Genomic DNA, 18,436 nt, shown 5'->3' with positions numbered 1-18,436 from the left:
AAGCCGCCACTACTGCAGTGGATGACCGCTACCTATGGATTATTGTTCGGAGGAACCCTGACAGCAAAACCACCATGTTGCATAAGGCTTTTCGTGCTGCCACAGACGTCGTGTTACGACTCAAACTGTGCGCGATAGGTTGCGTGATGCGCAACTTCACTTCCGACGTCCATGGCGAGGTCCATTTTTCCAACGACGACACCATGCAGCGCGGTACAGATGGGCCCAACAACATGTCGAATAGACTGCTCAGGATTGGCATCACGTTCTCTTCACCGATGAGTGTCGCATATGCCTTCAACCACACAATCGTCGGAAACGTGTTTGGAGGCAGACCCGGTCAGGCTGAACGTCTTAGACACACTGTCCAGTGAGTGCAGCAAGGTAGAGGTTACCTACTATTTTGGGGTGACGTTAAGTGGGGCCGACGTACGCCGCTGGTGCTCATGGAAGGAGCCGTAGCGGCTATACGATACGTGAATGTCATCCTCTGACCGATAGTGCAACCATATCGACAGCACACTGGCGAGGCATTCGTCTTCATGGACGACAATTCTCGCCCCCATCGCGCACATCTTGTGAATGACTTCCTTCAGGATACCGCCATCGCCCAACTAGATTGCCCAGCATGTTCTCCATACATGAACCGTATCGAACATGCCTGGGATGGATTAAAAAGCGATCTACGCTGAATCGCCGTTGAGAAGTCGGACAATGTGGACCAACAGTGTTTTGATGAACTTGTGGATAGTATGCCACGACGAATACAGGCATGCATCAGTGCAAGAGGACGTGCTACTGGGTATTAGAGGTGCCGGTGCGTACAGAAATCTGGGCCACTTCCTCTGAAGGTCTCGTTGTATGGTGGCACAACATGCAATGTGTTGTTTTCATGAGCAATGAAAAGGGCGGAAATGATGTTTACGTTGATCTCTATTCAAATTTTCTGTACAGGTTCCGGAACTCTCAGAACCGAGGTGATGAAAAACTTTTTTTATGTATATATTTGTCTTTGGCCGTAACTGCCTATCTTATGGTCGCCATCTTAAAGGATGCAAGTGGCCTGTTATTTAATGTTATCTTTGGTTGTCTTGGTAGCTGGTTCAATTATTTATTTCATATATGATGTCATGGGTGAAAGGCGACGGGTGGAATCCGACCGCGCTCTAGTCCCCATACAGGAGTGCAGTAACGACATGCGTAGAAAGTGCCGTTTCACAGCACAACACCGTCTTCAGACATGTCGACTGCAGAAACAACTCTCAAGCTGTTCCTGATGCACGGGCGCTGGCGTTGTCGATAGCTCTGCCGTGTGCTTATTGACTTCAGCGAATCTGCTAGTGTAATGTACAACTGTCACCCTCCTATTAGCGCCATCTCCGTGGTTTATGTTTCTTGAGCCGTCGCCAAACATTCACCAACTGATCTTGTCAGCTTTCCTGTGACACTCGCGAATCTTCCAGCTCCACTCATTTGACTGATATTTCTTGGCGGTAGGCTGAGTCAAGGAAATCAGCGATAGCACCTTGAGAGCGCACTCTGGCGGATGCGATTAATCGAGCCGTCGATAGTCACGACTCAAGGTGTTAACAAACATATAACTAAATCAGCAAACTTCATACAACAAGCTTATACGTAAATCAGTATACTTCATATAAACTTTCGCATAATTTCAAAGATAAGTCGCTGGACACGCGGAGCACAAATCATTGAACTGCATACATTTAAAGTAACACATTCTCCCTGTCCAATAGCGATCCATTTTCTTTGCTCCATTTTCAACATCGTACCAGCTTTCTTCATCCCATGTTTTTCTGCCGTCCCTGTTTCTCGTCGTGCTATTGCCTGAGATTTGTCTCTTTACAAAGGATCTATTAATTTCTAATCCAGATGTGATTCTTTGGATAGTGCTACCCGGCCTTTACGTTAATCTCTAATTACTCCCGTTATTTCGGAGCATTGTTAATACAATTAACATGGTGGTTTTAGTTATGCTGGCTGCTGTCTGTATCTTCGTTATCCTTTATTGTTGTCGCAGTTTCTATTATTTAAAAATAAATAATTAAACTACTAAAAGTACTCATTGCTTATTAGTGTACAAAGAAATGTTAACTCTGAAGAAACTGTCTGAAAATAATTGTTTTGCATAATCGAATTTTGTTGGGTAAAATAAATGCGTCAATAAAACAAATAAATAAATAAGATAGTGAGCTAAAGAATATCCAAGTCCGCTGCCTATTAACAACCAAGGGTTCATTATTCAGAGCGAGTTAGGCATGGCTTCAGTTTTTTTTACATATAAACAGGCAAGTAGCACTTATTCCTAATTTCAAATAAATAAGAAAACGCTTAGCAACAAATCTTCCGAAGAGCATCTTGCAGGAACTAGTCCATCATACAGCACTTTGAGACAGGAAAATGTTCAGAAAATGAGGTTCCAATCTCAGAGTCTCTTTACGACTGATCCCTAAAGGACGGAAATGACTCCATTTTCCGGTTACCGCATCTTATAAAGCCGATGTTCAGCGCTCCGGTACGGAGTCTCAAGCGCGTCCGCGGCCGACTTACTCGCCCCGAGCGCTGTGCGCCTGCGCTGTGAGCTGGGTGGCGCTCTGCACCACTGATTAGCTTGGAAACGATTATGGGCGTACCCAGATCAGTTCAGGGTACTTTTATATTTCTTTAAGGGGGGACGCTCATGAAACCGACCGAAATGTCAATTTTCAATTCATTTTTTATTTATTAGTAGTGCTCATGCACAATAAGTTTCCAGCGTTTCAATGATGAAATCGCATCCGAAGTGCCTGATAAGTAATTGAATATGACACGACCTTCCTGCCAAGCCTACTTTTTTAAGCAATACTTCAGTACTAGCCCGGTGAACAAAAATTCCTAGTGTCAATTTCAAGCAAATTTACACGGGATGCATCTAGAAATCTGGAATATATACTCTTTGCTTTTGTAGATCATCTGTTACTCTGTTCTGTATCTTAGAAACAATAAACAATCAGCTACTTCTTTGAAGAAGTAATGCTTGTTTTGCCTTGTGGTACTGACCGAGATTTACGAAAGTGTTCGATTCGTTCATCATTCTATAACGTACAAAGAGTGTATAGAAAAGTGGATAAACACCGTTTCCAGAAGTTATTGAATGCAAGACATGAAAAACAGCAACAAACTAGCTTTCAACATCCGTGCCACATTAGCTGGTATAAATATCTACAGGCTGCTAGGTATGAAAATCTCTACATTAACAAGGAGTGGCTTTCAAATTGTGTCCTGGATGTTGTCAAGCCCACTGACAAGTTTCTGGCCGATCCTGAACTTCTAAAAATGTGTCCCTGGCAATATCCTGACTGCAGATGATTCTCTAAATACACTGATCTGGTAACGATGCCCTAAAATCACATTTTCATCTGATACATCTATCAGAATTGTAATTTATGATGCAGTTCTTGTATCTGATGGTGGGATCGTAGAGAGAATGGGGCTTTAAGATAGGAAATTTCACTCAAGATATCTAGAGAAGCCGAGCGGTCTGAGGCGCTGCAGTCGTGGACTGTGCGGCTGGTCCCGGCGGAGGTTTGAGTCCTCCCTCGGGCATGGGTGTGTGTGTTCGTCCTTAGGATAATTTAGGTTAAATAGTGTGTAAGCTTAGGGACTGATTACCTTAGCAGTTAACTTCCATAAGATTTCACATACATTTGAACATTTATCTAGAGAAAAATGGGTTTACTGCACCTCTTGGAAGCTGAAAAGTCAGTTGAAGACCTGAAAAAGGAAAGAAGACAGAAAACAAAAAGCAAGAAGAGAAGCCTTAAAGGAAAAGAAGACCTGAGAACAAATTTGTGGCCTTTTGTATAGGTGACGTAGAAAGAAAAGTTAGTTTGAACTTTAAATTGCATTTCCTGAAAACTATATTTCTTGAAGTTCATGTATCATTTTCTCAAAATTTATGATGGCTACAACCATGAAATTTTTGTGCACTTGTTTCTATAAGCCGAACTAATGTTGCCTCAAGAATAAATTTTGAAATCTTGGGCACAAGCTGAGATTTGTGTGTTTCGAAATTTGCCTGGATTTTATATTATACTTACAGAATTATAGTTAAGAAATTATTGAAATTCTCCTATTCGAAATAGTCACAAAACATCACGAGAGAAGCTTACTATGTACAAAGAGATTACGTCCCTTGAATAGTTTCTGCGAAGAATTACATAAAAATAAGTTAAATATGAATCTTTTAAATAGTGTGAGTTTTTCATGAATGTCGCCCCTTACGAAAATTCATTGGAACAGGGAACTTGGACTACTTTTAATTTCTTTACGATGAAATGTTTCCATGACGGCTACAGCTTTTTATCTTTTAATTCTGTAGGTGGAACAAGCTTTCTTAGCAATGACTCATGGTATCGCAAAAAACCAGACGAACTGGTACTGGGGGCTCTCAATTAAGGCTATTTTGGACGGGATTTCCAGTTGCAGCATTTGCCTTACAACCAGGGGAAACTTTCCGTACGTCGTGATCAGAACCAGGAGATTGAAACTTTTTTATTTAAATCTGGGACATTAGTTCGAGGCAAAAAATTGTGGTAACTTATTGTATTAAGAGTGTATTTATTTACACTGATGACTAGCGCGACGTATGAAGTATAGCTCTGTCTGATCCGTGCTATACGTCACAGTAAGGGCCGCAAGCGAGACAGAGTTTAAATATGAACACTCCAAAACAAATGACGGTGTCCAAAAGGATTGAGGAGGATCCCGAGACTCGACCGCTAGACTAGACAATGTACTCCGCAGTCAGCACATCATCTCCGGTTGGACTCTCGTAGAACTTGGTAATATTTCAGAGCTGCGCGGGCCGAGAATCTTACCAGAATCAAAGGATCTATGAAAATGAATGCTATGTATCAGTTCCAATAAATCTTGTTCCTTAAAATATCACAATCAAACAGGTGGAATTTCCGCTATTTAAAATGAATGCTGTTCCGATAAATTACCTACGAATTCACAACCACTAACGAAATTGACACGTCCCCGCACAATAATGTATTTGCAAAGTGTTTTACGTTTTCCGTTCTAATAACAGCTTTGTCAACCACAGTGACTCACTAGCTCTCAACTCCAGAGACCGCTAGCATTGTTAAACAGCTATTTTGTACTGGAGTCCACTATGGCTGGCCATCTACACGTAGGAGTACTGCCGGCCTACGATATATCTCTAAAGCCGTCGGCACACGGACCGTGCTGTCGAACGTTAACGTTGAGCCAAGTTCAACGTGCTGCTGAACGCTCAGGAACGATGCAACTCGTGCGTACGATACGTGGGTCCCAACTTGGTATACGCGATCGCAACGCACTCCAGCGGCAGTTGAGGGATTTTTCTAGTTCGTAAATCACACTGATTACTCAACGGGCGAGCGTAAAATTCCCACGTTAGCTCTATTAAAACACACATTTTCCTCCTCCATCCACGAAAATGAAAGTACCATGTCCAATCAATAAGGACACAGCCTCATAAAAGTTCCATTACAAACAGTGCGGTACAAATTTAGAATGCTTCTCCACATAAGATAAACATTATTTCATCATTCCCACATTTTAGTAAAATCACAAGGTCAGTCTTACTTGATAACTGTTCCTACACAGTAGCAGAATCTTGGCAACATGTGAATTACGAAGCGTAAAAGAAAAAGGAGCAAAATATCTTTATACAAGTAGCGCAAGCTGTCCTGTAGATTAAGCCAATCGAATACATTTCCAATGGAATACATTTCACATAAATTTTCTCAGCATGTTACAGTCTTAGGTGGACATTTCAATTTACCAGATATAGACTGGGACACTCAGATGTTTAGGACGGGTGGTAGGGACAGAGCATTGAGTGACATTATACTGAGTGCACTATCCGAAAATTACCTCGAGCAATTAAACAGAGAACCGACTCGTGGAGATAACATCTTGGACCTACTGATAACAAACAGACCCGAACTTTTCGACTCTGTATGTGCAGAACAGGGAATCAGTGATCATAAGGCCGTTGCAGCATCCCTGAATATGGAAGTTAATAGGAATATAAAAAAAGGAGGAAGGTTTATCTGTTTAGCAAGAGTAATAGAAGGCAGATTTCAGACTACCTAACAGATCAAAACGAAAATTTCTGTTCCGACACTGACAATGTTGAGTGTTTATGGAAAAAGTTCAAGGCAATCGTAAAATGCGTTTTTGACAGGTACGTGCCGAGTAAAACTGTGAGGGACGGGAAAAACCCACCGTGGTACAACAACAAAGTTAGGAAACTACTGCGAAAGCAAAGAGAGCTTCACTCCAAGTTTAAACGCAGCCAAAACCTCTCAGACAAACAGAAGCTAAACCATTTTAAAGTTAGCGTAAGGAGGGCTATGCGTGAAGCGTTCAGTGAATTCGAAAGTAAAATTCTATGTGCCGACTTGACAGAAAATCCTAGGAAGTTCTGGTCTTACGCTAAATCAGTAAGTGGCTCGAAACAGCAAATCCAAACTCTCCGGGATGATGATGGCATTGAAACAGAGGATGACACGCGTAAAGCTGAAATATTAAACACCTTTTTCCAAAGCTGTTTCACAGAGGAAGACCGCACTGCAGTTCCTTCTCTAAATCCTCGCACAAACGAAAGAATGGCTGACATCGAAATAAGTGTCCAAGGAATAGAAAAGCAATTGGAATCACTCAACAGAGGAAAGTCCAATTCGATTCTACACAGAGTACGCGAAAGAACTTGCCCCCCCCCCCCCCCCTTCTAACAGCCGTGTACCGCAAGTCTCTAGAGGAACGGAGGGTTCCAAACGATTGGAAAAGAGCACAGGTAGTCCCAGTCTTCAAGAAGGGTCGTCGAGCAGATGCGCAAAACTATAGACCTATATCTCTGACGTCGATCTGTTGTAGAATTTTAGAACATGTTTTTTGCTAAAGTATCATGTCGTTTTTGGAAACCCAGAATCTACTATGTAGGAATCAACATGGATTCCGGAAACAGCGATCGTGTGAGACCCAACTCGCTTTATTTGTTCATGAGACCCAGAAAATATTAGATACAGGCTCCCAGGTAGACGCTATTTTTCTTGACTTCCGGAAGGCGTTCGATACAGTTCCGCACTGTCGCCTGATAAACAAAGTAAGAGCCTACGGAATATCAGACCAGCTGTGTGGCTGGATTGAAGAGTTTTTAGCAAACAGAACACAGCATGTTGTTATCAATGGAGAGACGTCTACAGACGTTAAAGTAACCTCTGGCGTGCCACAGGGGAGTGTTATGGGACCATTGCTTTCCACAATATATATAAATGACCTAGTAGATAGTGTCGGAAGTTCCATGCGGCTTTTCGCGGATGATGCTGTAGTATACAGAGAAGTTGCAGCATTAGAAAATTGTAGCGAAATGCAGGATGATCTGCAGCGGATAGGCACTTGGTGCAGGGAGTGGCAACTGACCCTTAACATAGACAAATGTAATGTATTGCGAATACATAGAAAGAAGGATCGTTTATTGTATGATTATATGATAGCGGAACAAACACTGGTAGCTGTTACTTCTGTAAAATATCTGGGAGTAAGCGTGCGGAACGATTTGAAGTGGAATGATCATATAAAATTAATTGTTGGTAAGGCGGGTACCAGGTTGAGATTCATTGGGAGAGTCCTTAGAAAATGTAGTCCATCAACAAAGGAGGTGGCTTACAAAACACTCGTTCGACCTATACTTGAGTATTGCTCATCATTGTGGGATCCGTACCAGATCGGGTTGACGGAGGAGATAGAGAAGATCCAAAGAAGAGCGGCGCGTTTCGTCACAGGGTTATTTGGTAACCGTGATAGCGTTACGGATATGTTTAACAAACTCAAGTGGCAGACTCTGCAAGAGAGGCGCTCTGCATCGCGGTGTAGCTTGCTCGCCAGGTTTCGAGAGGGTGCGTTTCTGGATGAGGTATCGAATATATTGCTTCCCCCTACTTATACCTTCCGAGGAGATAATGAATGTAAAATTAGAGAAATTAGAGCGCGCACGGAGGCTTCCAGACAGTCCTTCTTCCCGCGAACCATTCGCGACTGGAACAGGAATGGGAGGTATTGACAGTGGCACGTAAAGTGCCCTCCGCCACACACCGTTGGGTGGCTTGCGGAGTATAAATGTAGATGTAGAACGAAGTCATCCCTCAAAAAAAAGGTGAACTTATATTTACATAACATCAAATATTATAGTATATACTTGTATTAAACTAATAATAAAGTATCAGAACCCAATAAAAACGCGAATGTTAGGAAAAAAATTTAGAAGTGGCAAGACAAGAACCATCAAAATAATCTAAAGGGGGCAGCGACGCTAAACGCTACGCTACAGCAATAACATACTAGAGAGGGCACCAATCATAGTATCTTAGCTCGTGCAGAAAACCTTAATCGTAGATATGTTACTAATTGAAGTTTAATTACAACAAGTTGTACCAAGAACAATGCGTTTTGGGTAGATCTTCAGTGTGTCGCTGGCTTCAAATAGCCTACTCTCATAATACGCAAGTTACAATAATTATTTTGCCACGAATATGATGTTTCTCGTTATTTTATTGGAACGAATCACACAGTTAACAAAGAGTTTTTTTAGTGATTCTCAATTTGCTGGTGCTCAGAAACGGCATATATACATATAGGCTTGAAATGAATGCCAATATGGCGCCTCACAAATCTGTACTGAAGGGATACGGCGTGCGTGTGACGTAGGTGGCTTTGTGCCATCTCATTGGTCAGCGCTCAGACGCACGCTCAGAATATCTGACATGCCAGATATTGGTCTGCGCGTTCGGAAAGACTCCCGAACGTGCTATTCCACGCTATGGCGTCAGAAACTCGGCACGCTCAACGCTCAACGTTCGGATGCACGGTCCGTGTGCCGACGGCTTAAAAAAGGCGCCAAGCAACGCCCGAAATAACATAAAGATTGGAGTTTTTTAGCCAGACAGTTCTGACATGGAGAATGACTGGCTTATGACTTAAATGCCGCCATTCTCATCGGCCTTCTCCGGTTAACAGCATTTGCCCAGAATTTGCTGACACCTGTCCGAACTTCCAGCAAGTTTATTTCCAACTAAATGATGCTGGAAAAGTACCTCACGTCATGGGAAAGTCTAACTTTTAAGCGAACTTAGCAAAGCACAACCTTCAGTACCCCCTACCTTTCACATTACGGAAAGCTGGTCGACAAAGACATAGATAGCACTAGTAAAATCCGAACTGGATAAAAGTTCCTCCAAATACTCTTCTCACAAATGAAGTGTTACATGCTGTATTGCAGTTCCCTTGTTATTTTTCGTCGCAATATAAATTACGACAACTGTGTGAGTTAGGAGCCTGTTCGAATGCAGTTACATACAAACTCGGAACACGATATATATTTCCACAGGACATGGCCGTATAAACTTTAGTAAATACTTTCACGTCTATAAATGCTAGAAGAAAACACTCTTTTCCAATTTTCGGGCTGTCGATCTTCCTCCTTTCTTGTCTGGCAGTGTTTTACTTGAAGCGTCTATATTCCATATGCTTCTTCTCGCTGTGGATCTGATACATTCAGCTAGCCGGAGCACAATCCAACTCCAAAAAGACTCTTTGATGCCATTGGATGATACGATCCATATCGGCAAAGAGCGTAAATTATAATTTTTTAGTTCTCGTGTTTCAACTATTCGGGTACTGTGGCGGTGATCGGTAAGAAGCACGAGTTTCACTTAAAGGTGGCCTGTGAGAAACCGTCCAAAATGACGTTTAAATAAAACCGAAATCGATTTCTGTGATTAAAAATATGTCTGATATTATAACAGATGGGAATAAATATTCATTTCTCTGTAATAGACATAGGTGTAAATTACACATGCCTTACAGATTTCGATTGTGTATTAATGCCAGCGCCAAATAAATATCTATATTTCCAGGCAGTTATGCTAATTTCTCGAGTAGAAGCACCGAATTTCTTCTGACATTCCCTTACTTCAGTATCTGTCTCTGCGTACCAGTAAGGAAGAGCCTTCCGTGCTTTAAACTAACGACTATAAATAGTTTAATACTGCTGCATGGAGTACGGTCTTGTGAAAGTCATAACAATTACTCTAGGATGTCGTCGCTGATTTGTGTTTCGCGTAAATTTCAGCTGAAGATAGCGCCATGTGCTGGCAACGGAAGTAAAGAACCAGAACCCAAGCCTGGAGCCTCCACGTCATTCGGCGACAATGCGGAACGAATCAGCTTCTCCTGCAGCGTGACATTCCACGGCGATATTCGGCTACCGTGCTAAAACGACGCAGGCGCTATGAAACTAGAAACTTACTGGTAACAAATCAAAGTCCACACCCAGATATCGTAAACAGTGCCGATTTCACACACGGGCTTTTTTCAACATTATAGGCCTCTACTTTTAAGTTTAGTCCTAAAGCATATAAGCTTCTCTGCATACCAAAAGGCTAGAAGATTCTTAACTTCGATCTCTTGCAGCAAGTATAGTTGGATATGAAACTAAAGAAAGTAGAGGGAACTTATAAGTGATCGTAGCTAAAAAAGAAAGAAAAACAGAAGAGAAAAAAGAAAACACGAAAATATAAAGTTTTATGCTTTCAATTCTCAAACCGATTCGGTACTTTCTTGGCCAAGAACAACAAGCTGGAAAGGCAAGAGTGAATAATTATACGTGAGAAAGCAAATGGCAATTTCAGCAAAAAGCGTTATGTAAGCCAAGTATTGAACGTTTATTTGATTTTCGAAGCAGCATGGCTCTTCTATGTCACCAAACATTTTTCGTTTCGTATCCGTTATCTGAAGAGCTCGCCTTATTAAATCATGGTAACATTTTGTGACTTTCTTTTGGTTTATTCCTGTCTTACCTGTTACCTCGAGAGGTCTCTATGATTTTTCTATGCTGTCTTTCAGTTTGGAGCTACACGTACCGTTCTATTAATAAAAAATTGATTTTTCGTTATTTCTGTTAGGTTTTTACACATTTCATAATAGATATACTCCAAATTTATTCACGTTGGTTCTTCACGAAATTTTTTTTCTAAATTATTCATTTTATTTGTGTTTGATTGTATTACAAAAATGGCCGGACAGAGTGGCCGAGCACTTCTAGGCGCTACAGTCTGGAATCGCGCGACCGCTACGATCGCAGGTTCGAATCCTGCCTCGGGCATGGATGTGTGTGATGTCCTTAGGTTAGTTAGGTTTAAGTAGTTCTAAGTTCTAGGGGACTGATGACCTCGGAAGTTAAGTCCCATAGGGCTCAGAGCCATTTGAACCATTATTACAAAAATTTCTTTTCATATTCGATAAAATTATTTAGTGTTTCCTTTGGACTCAGATCTTTCTCATACTCTCATTATCCTTCCCAGTGATTGTGGCACCTATACTTTTTCTCACTGAATGCCATTTTCTGTCCTGTGTTTGGTTGATTATAAACAAAGAGTGTTACCTCTACTTAGTTGCAGACTCCTCTTCCTTAATTTTATTTTATTTCTCACAATCTTTGCCTTCCTTGAACATTGTGCTTCGACTAGATAGATAGTACGAGATCGGAAATGTCTGCAATATAAACTTTCAAATAGCATCTTTTATTACTTGATGAAGAAACAATCGTCAAATTCCGAGTCAGCAAGTAATTTTTCATACCTAGGGCTGCAAAACCTTACTGAAGCTTTCTGCTCGCTAAATTGTACGCTAAACCCAGACTTGGTCCCTAATTAAGGCGATTTGGATACTGAGTTTTCAGTCTCTTGCGATCGCCTCAAAGGGCGACTCCAAGGTTCAGCTAGCCACCTATCACTCTACGCGTTTTTCAGTTTCCACAGAGGCTAACCAGCAGAGCCCTTTCGAAAGGGCTCGAGATTACGTGGTACGTCGGTGCATTAGATACTGTATCGAGATTATTCGAACAGTCACGTGACATTAGACTCACGCGGCGAATGTCCAAGAAATTACGAACTAGTCACAACAATCTACATCTACATTGATACTCCGCAAGCCACCCAACGGTGTGTGGTTCTGCAGAACTTTGACGATTTGATGAAGCAGTGGAGGAAATAGTATTCAATCCTACCACTGTACAAACTCTTATTATGTCTGAACAAATTTACAGTACGAATTCCCTTACGGTACCGGTATGTGTGGATATATAAACATTTGTGCTGAAGTTTAAGTAAAGGTCACGGACGAAGACGAAAATATTGGACCCTCAAAAAATATTCCTTGATTAAACCCAATATAATGTTTCATTCGTTATTGAGAGGCGTTAATGATTTATCAAGCAGGTTGTAAATGATCGGTTTAGTCCCTGTTCACAGATTACAGTAACGCATAAAAACATTTCGTCGTTTTAATCAGTTTGAAAACAATCAAGACAATTAACGGAGAATTAAATACCGAACACACTAAACGTATGGCAACAAAGTGACTGTAATTTTCATCGCGAGAATATGTCACAGCAGAATGTACCGTCTTGAAGATAGTACCATCGGACCTCATTAGATCGTGAGACGAGTGAAAGCTATAGAGTTGGAAAGAAGCACGATTGCAGTCTTTTATTTATTTATTAGTTGCGGCAGTTACGCGTGAGCTGCACCCGAGAGGATATTTCAATCCGTGTTTCAGTTATTTTCATTTCTAAAATCCATAGAGCATTACAAACGCCAAGACAGGTCGTTGTGATAGTACCAACAAAAGCCGCTAGATCGCAGGCCAATCAAAAGATCGAACAGTACCCGAGACGCCGGCCGAAGTGGCCGTGCGGTTAAAGGCGCTGCAGTCTGGAACCGCAAGACCGCTACGGTCGCAGGTTCGAATCCTGCCTCGGGCATGGCTGTTTGTGATGTCGTTAGGTTTAACTAGTTCTAAGTTCTAGGGGACTAATGACCTCAGCAGTTGCGTCCCATAGTGCTCAGAGCCATTTGAACCAGTACCCGAGACTACTCGAACAGTCACGTAAACTGTTCAAACAGTTCGAGTCGTGTTCAAATGCAGCCCTACTTAGCAAGTGTTTTTCGGAACTGGCATTTTCGAAATAATATGTAACGGAGAATTTGACTTAACCACAGCCTCAACTGAGACAGAATTAGTTGATAACAGCACTGCCTCTGGAAGGCAGATAACTGAATTCGATTCCTGGCTCAACTCACAATCACAACCGATCAGTACACTGTCCCTTAAATTTTTACAATGCCGCTATCAGTCATTAAACAATACTACTTCATGTTATTGCGTTTTTAAGACGAGTTTCAAACCTCAGCTCGTCCTCACTGAAAATATGTGTGACTCTTGTATGCTGTTAGAAACGTACTTGTTCTATTCACTCACGATATTTGGAGTTGACAACAGAAATGCCACTTTACTCTCAAGCTTGTCTGCACTGCTCCTGGTTTCCATCTCTGGTTTGTTTTCCCGGCTGTGTTAGTTGTACTTTAACAATGATACACAGCAGTTGAATAGGTTAGCAATGGAGATTTCCTGATACACTGTTCCTGTGCGGGTTCACTGCACTGCCTTAGGGTTATTATACTGTGTTTTGTGTTGTACGATTCAGTGATTGCATACAAGAATTTCGTCTCTTGCTAAGGTATTTTCACAGAAAGAAAGGTGATCTTGGAAACTGCCATCCCTTCATAAGGATTAATTTTCACTAAAGTGAGGTCTCGCAGGATGTGGGTGCTGTGATCTTTGCGTACGTCTGGCTAAGGTTAGCCATTAATACTCGCTCATCTGGTGATAGATTGGGTCGAAGGTTGAAAGAAGTGTAATGGTTTGATGGGCAGGGGGGGGGGGGAGTGCTAAGGCAAGAGCCAAGGGAAAAAAACGCCTCTGCGATAGTTGGGTCGGATCATAAGAGCAGTAGCGGTTTTTTTTTTGCTGCCTGCGACAGGTCATGCAGGGGTAGTCTTTGTTAGTAATGGGTACCATGCAGGTCGATACCTTTGACGTTGGTTTTACGGTGGTTTTACTTAGCGGCTGCCGCTGGGTGCCAGTGTTGATTTCTCCGTCAGCGTTAGCACAGGTGTAACAGTTAGGTTCATGATCTTTTTGTGTCCGATTGGTAATAAGTCAGATTCGCAGTGTAGGGTAATGTTGGCGATTTGTTTGTGTGTCAGTGGGCGAGCTTTGTCGGTTTCCCTGCTGTAGCCTGTTGGTCGACTTTAAATGCAGCTGTCATATCCAGTAAACGTTGCTGATATGCAGGGGCTTTGTTGAAGTTGTCGCTTGTGGGTCTATGTTAGATTGCCATAGGTGGTTATACCCTAGCTAGTAGCTAGCAGCGAATACATCGTAGCTACTTATTACCTTGTTTTGAGCCACTGATGCCGGCCGAAGTGGCCGTGCGGTTAAAGGCGCTGCAGTCTGGAACCGCAAGACCGCTACGGTCGCAGGTTCGAATCCTGCCTCGGGCATGGATGTTTGTGATGTCCTTAGGTTCGTTAGGTTTAACTAGTTCTAAGTTCTAGGGGACTAATGACCTCAGCAGTTGAGTCCCATAGTGCTCAGAGCCATTTGAACCATTTTTTTGAGCCACTGATGACTGCCAGCTCATTACATTAAAATATTCAGAAAATACAGTATCTGATTAAAAGTATCCTGATGCCCATATGGAATGCGGACTTGACCAGTAGATGTCACTAGAGGTGGATTCACCAGTATAAAAGGAGACAGGGAGTATTACGTTGTCAGTAGAGAAGCAATAACAGCAAAATGGGCGTTTAAGGAGAGCTCATTGAATGAACTTGAGGTGGTGTAAAGAGTGACACCATTGGACAGTGGACGACTAGGAACGAATTATTTGGAATGATGCATCACACTGTAAATAGGGGGACAAAGTGGGCATCAGCGCATATTGTTAGAGCAGGTTGCCTACATCAGGGGCAGGTATGCACTAAGGGTATTGTTCTCCTTTGATTGACAAGCACTAAACCTATTGTCCCACCACCCCCTCCCACTCCCCTCCCCCCTCAGGAGACCACCAACCCACCCCTCCCCCTCGCTGCTACAGGTACACTTTCAGGTCTGAGTTATTGGAATAGCCCCTCTCACTCTTATGAGTTTGTTGACTACTTGAATAATTAAGTTGATCAATTAATTAAGCTCTCCCCCTCGGATAAACCTCCTCCCCTCCCACCCTCCCTCCCAGAAATTGGTGGGAAAAAGACTCAGTTGGTCGGTCATTTCGAGTGAAATCGATTGCTGCACATCAACAAACTTACCTACCGTGTTTGGTGATAGAATGTCCGTGACTGTACAATGGAAACTGAGTTTCCCTGTGCGCATAATTGGCAGAAAACAAATATTACTTCTTGCTATGCGCCTTTTAATGGTAATTCTAATATGCTGCTATGGTTTTCGAGCAACAGTTTATCGTTAGTCGACAATTCCAAACATATATTCCATATTTATACTAATCTTAAACTAAACTCTGCGACCTTCGCGATGTGGCGTTTTATGAGAATGATGAAGCATTACTATCTATTGCAAATGTAATTTTATTATATTTCTACATTGTTGCTGCATTAGGGTGTTTTGCCCCCAAGTACTTCCTTCCAGGTTTATATTTACGAACACAAGCTTCAGTGTTGTGCTTTCGGTCATAGCACTTCAACAGATTCGTTTCATACGTCACAGAGCCGCTTCACAGTGCAGTTCGCTAAGACATTCAAACCAAATAACAACGAATGTGGCAATCAAAGAGTCTGAATTTCGGAGAAGTTCACCTTGTCGCTGATATACACTGTACGTTTACTTTTTCCATGGGAAAAGTTTTTAACAACAAAAGACTTATTTAACACGAAGGACTAAAAAATGAAAGGTCTGTTATGTTGCGACTGACTGCCTATGCACTCTATGTGCATTACATTTAATTAGAAATAAACTTATTATAGATACCGAGAAAAAAAGCAAAAAGTTAATTTTCAATGTATAAGAAAAAATTTTGCTCAAATAAGGTTCTCAGATTGCAAAAATACTGAGTATTAGTCCCTCCAAGTTTATCGTTTTACTCCAGTATTTCCTAAGTGCCTTCAAATTTAGTTTTGCAATAGACTATTTTTTTCCCTTCTTTCCTTAGGCAACCAATACCCCAAGAATACCAGGCGTGAAACATCAGCAGCATCCTAAAAAAGTAAATTGTCGCATACTGACGACGTATACTCTGTTGTGCAGTTCATTTTGGTGAAATACAGATACAGAGATAAATGGCGGGGGGGGGGGGGGGGGGGGAGGAGAAATTAAATACTATAACATCTCATTAGAGATTATGCGACCCTTATTTAAAATCCACAAAACATACCTCTGAATAAACTCCGAAAGTTCGTCGGTGTAGTTTGGGCTCACGCTGTATCATGGTTATGATCGATTCCAGTGACTGAACACCGTTCACGTTATCAAAGTGTTTCAGATCTTCTCCTCTGTTTGTGATCATTGCCTACCATCTTTTGCTGAACATCAGCTACCAGCGGAGTCGTAGAACTACAGTAGGCCACACTAAACCATCATAAGTAAGCGTAGACTACGGTAATTTCCCTAGTAGCTTTGGCCAGTGAAGGTCATACGTGTATTACATGTACATCAGATGTGTTGCATACCTACGGGGCATAACCCCAAAACAATTGCTTTCTTTACGTATGCGATCAGTGTCTTACTAGGTTCCCCTAAAAACCGAAAGCGATGAAACGTTTAGAAACTGAGTGAGGATATATAAACAGCCATGTAAGCTACGGAACTTTTTAGTTATCTTCCTGTATGTTACTTAAAACTATACAGTATTTATGGCAAAATTGAAACTGTCAAAGTTTAATTCAGGTAACGTTAGAAAATTGTAAAACAAAAATATGCGAAAAATCACCTCAGTACTTCGTAGAACGTCTGTAAGACATGTTTCTGTTATTCATAACCAATTTTTGCAGTTAGCAGTAATAACAGGAAACTTGCTATTGATCATGATAAAGAACGTTCTACTGACCACAAAATAACAACAACATATGTAATGTTTGTGCGTATAAGTTACAGCTTCATAAAAAAATAATTGCTTTGTTTACATAATAGGGTAGAAGTCGCGTGGTCAACTAATTGATGTTGCTTATAAAATGCAATTCATATTCTGTACGGATATAAAATATACAATGGACCAACACTGAATGATGTGCAGATCTAATTGTGTGCAAAGCAAACAACCAAACAAAAACACAAAGAGACGACTTCAGCTCCCAGTTTACCTCTTAAACGCTCATTTATATTTCGTTCCCTACCAATGCTACCAATACTACCGAAAATCCTATCATTAACTACGTCATTTACGTAGCACACAACTACCAAATCGTAGCAAAAAATAGATGGGACCTTTTTGAGGATGTCCACATAGAAACTGATATTAGTGGTCATGACGCGGCTGTGGCAACAATGATTACCAAAGTACAAAGGGCAACTTAAACAACCGGAAGGATATACGTGTTCAGTAAACTAGATGAAAAATCAGTCGTGTTATATCTCAATGAGGAACTAGAAGCTTTCAGCGTTAGGCAGGAGCATGTAGAGGGTCAAAGTTTAAAAGAATGGAAGAATGGTTGGCCATGCACTGGACAGTTATGTATCCAGTAGAACAGTTCAGAATGCGGAGGGGGGGGGGGGGGGACACCCCTCGATGGAATACAGTCACTGTAACGAAACTTCTAATGAAACTGAGACTACTGCGTAATAGGTGTTAAACGAAGTTAGAACTATACATAGAGAGATGATGAATGAAATGGGTTTAGCTATCAAGTGGGCAATGCGTAAAGCCTTCAATGACTACCGTAGCGGAATATTGTCAGATATTCTTTCACGAAACCCAAAGAAATTCTGTTCGTACGTAAAGGCTACTAGTGGCGAAGTTAGCGTTCAGTCTCTAGCGAATGAGGCAGGAACTGAAACTGAGGGTAGCAAAACAAAAGCTGAAATGCTTAACTCTGTTTTCAAATATTCCTTTATAAAGTAAAACCTAGGAGAACTGCAAAATTTAATCATCGTACCACTGAAAAGATGAGTGAAATCCGTATTAGCGTGAGTAGCGTCGAGAAACAAATGAAATCGTTAAAATTGAACAAAGTTGCAAGGCAATCTGGGATTCCTGTCAGATTCTATACTGAATTTGCTGCTGAGTTTGCCCCTGTTATAACTATAATCTGTTGTCGATTCCTAGAACAAAAAACCGTGCCAGTAGTTGGAAAAAAGAACCCGTGTGCAATAATGGTAGTAGAAGTTATCCATAAAACTACCGACCATTATCATTGAAATCGTTTTGTCGTAGAATCTTAGAACGTATTCTCAGTTCAAACATAATGAGGTATCTAAAACATCATAACCTTCTCCATGCCAACCAGCATCGATTCCGATAACATCGATAATGTGA

This window comes from Schistocerca piceifrons, chromosome 2, assembly GCF_021461385.2.
Source record: "Schistocerca piceifrons isolate TAMUIC-IGC-003096 chromosome 2, iqSchPice1.1, whole genome shotgun sequence".
In the NCBI taxonomy this organism is placed as follows: Eukaryota; Metazoa; Arthropoda; class Insecta; order Orthoptera; family Acrididae; genus Schistocerca; species Schistocerca piceifrons.
The sequence above is the reverse complement of the archived record's forward strand: the minus strand, read 5'-3'. Positions refer to the sequence as shown.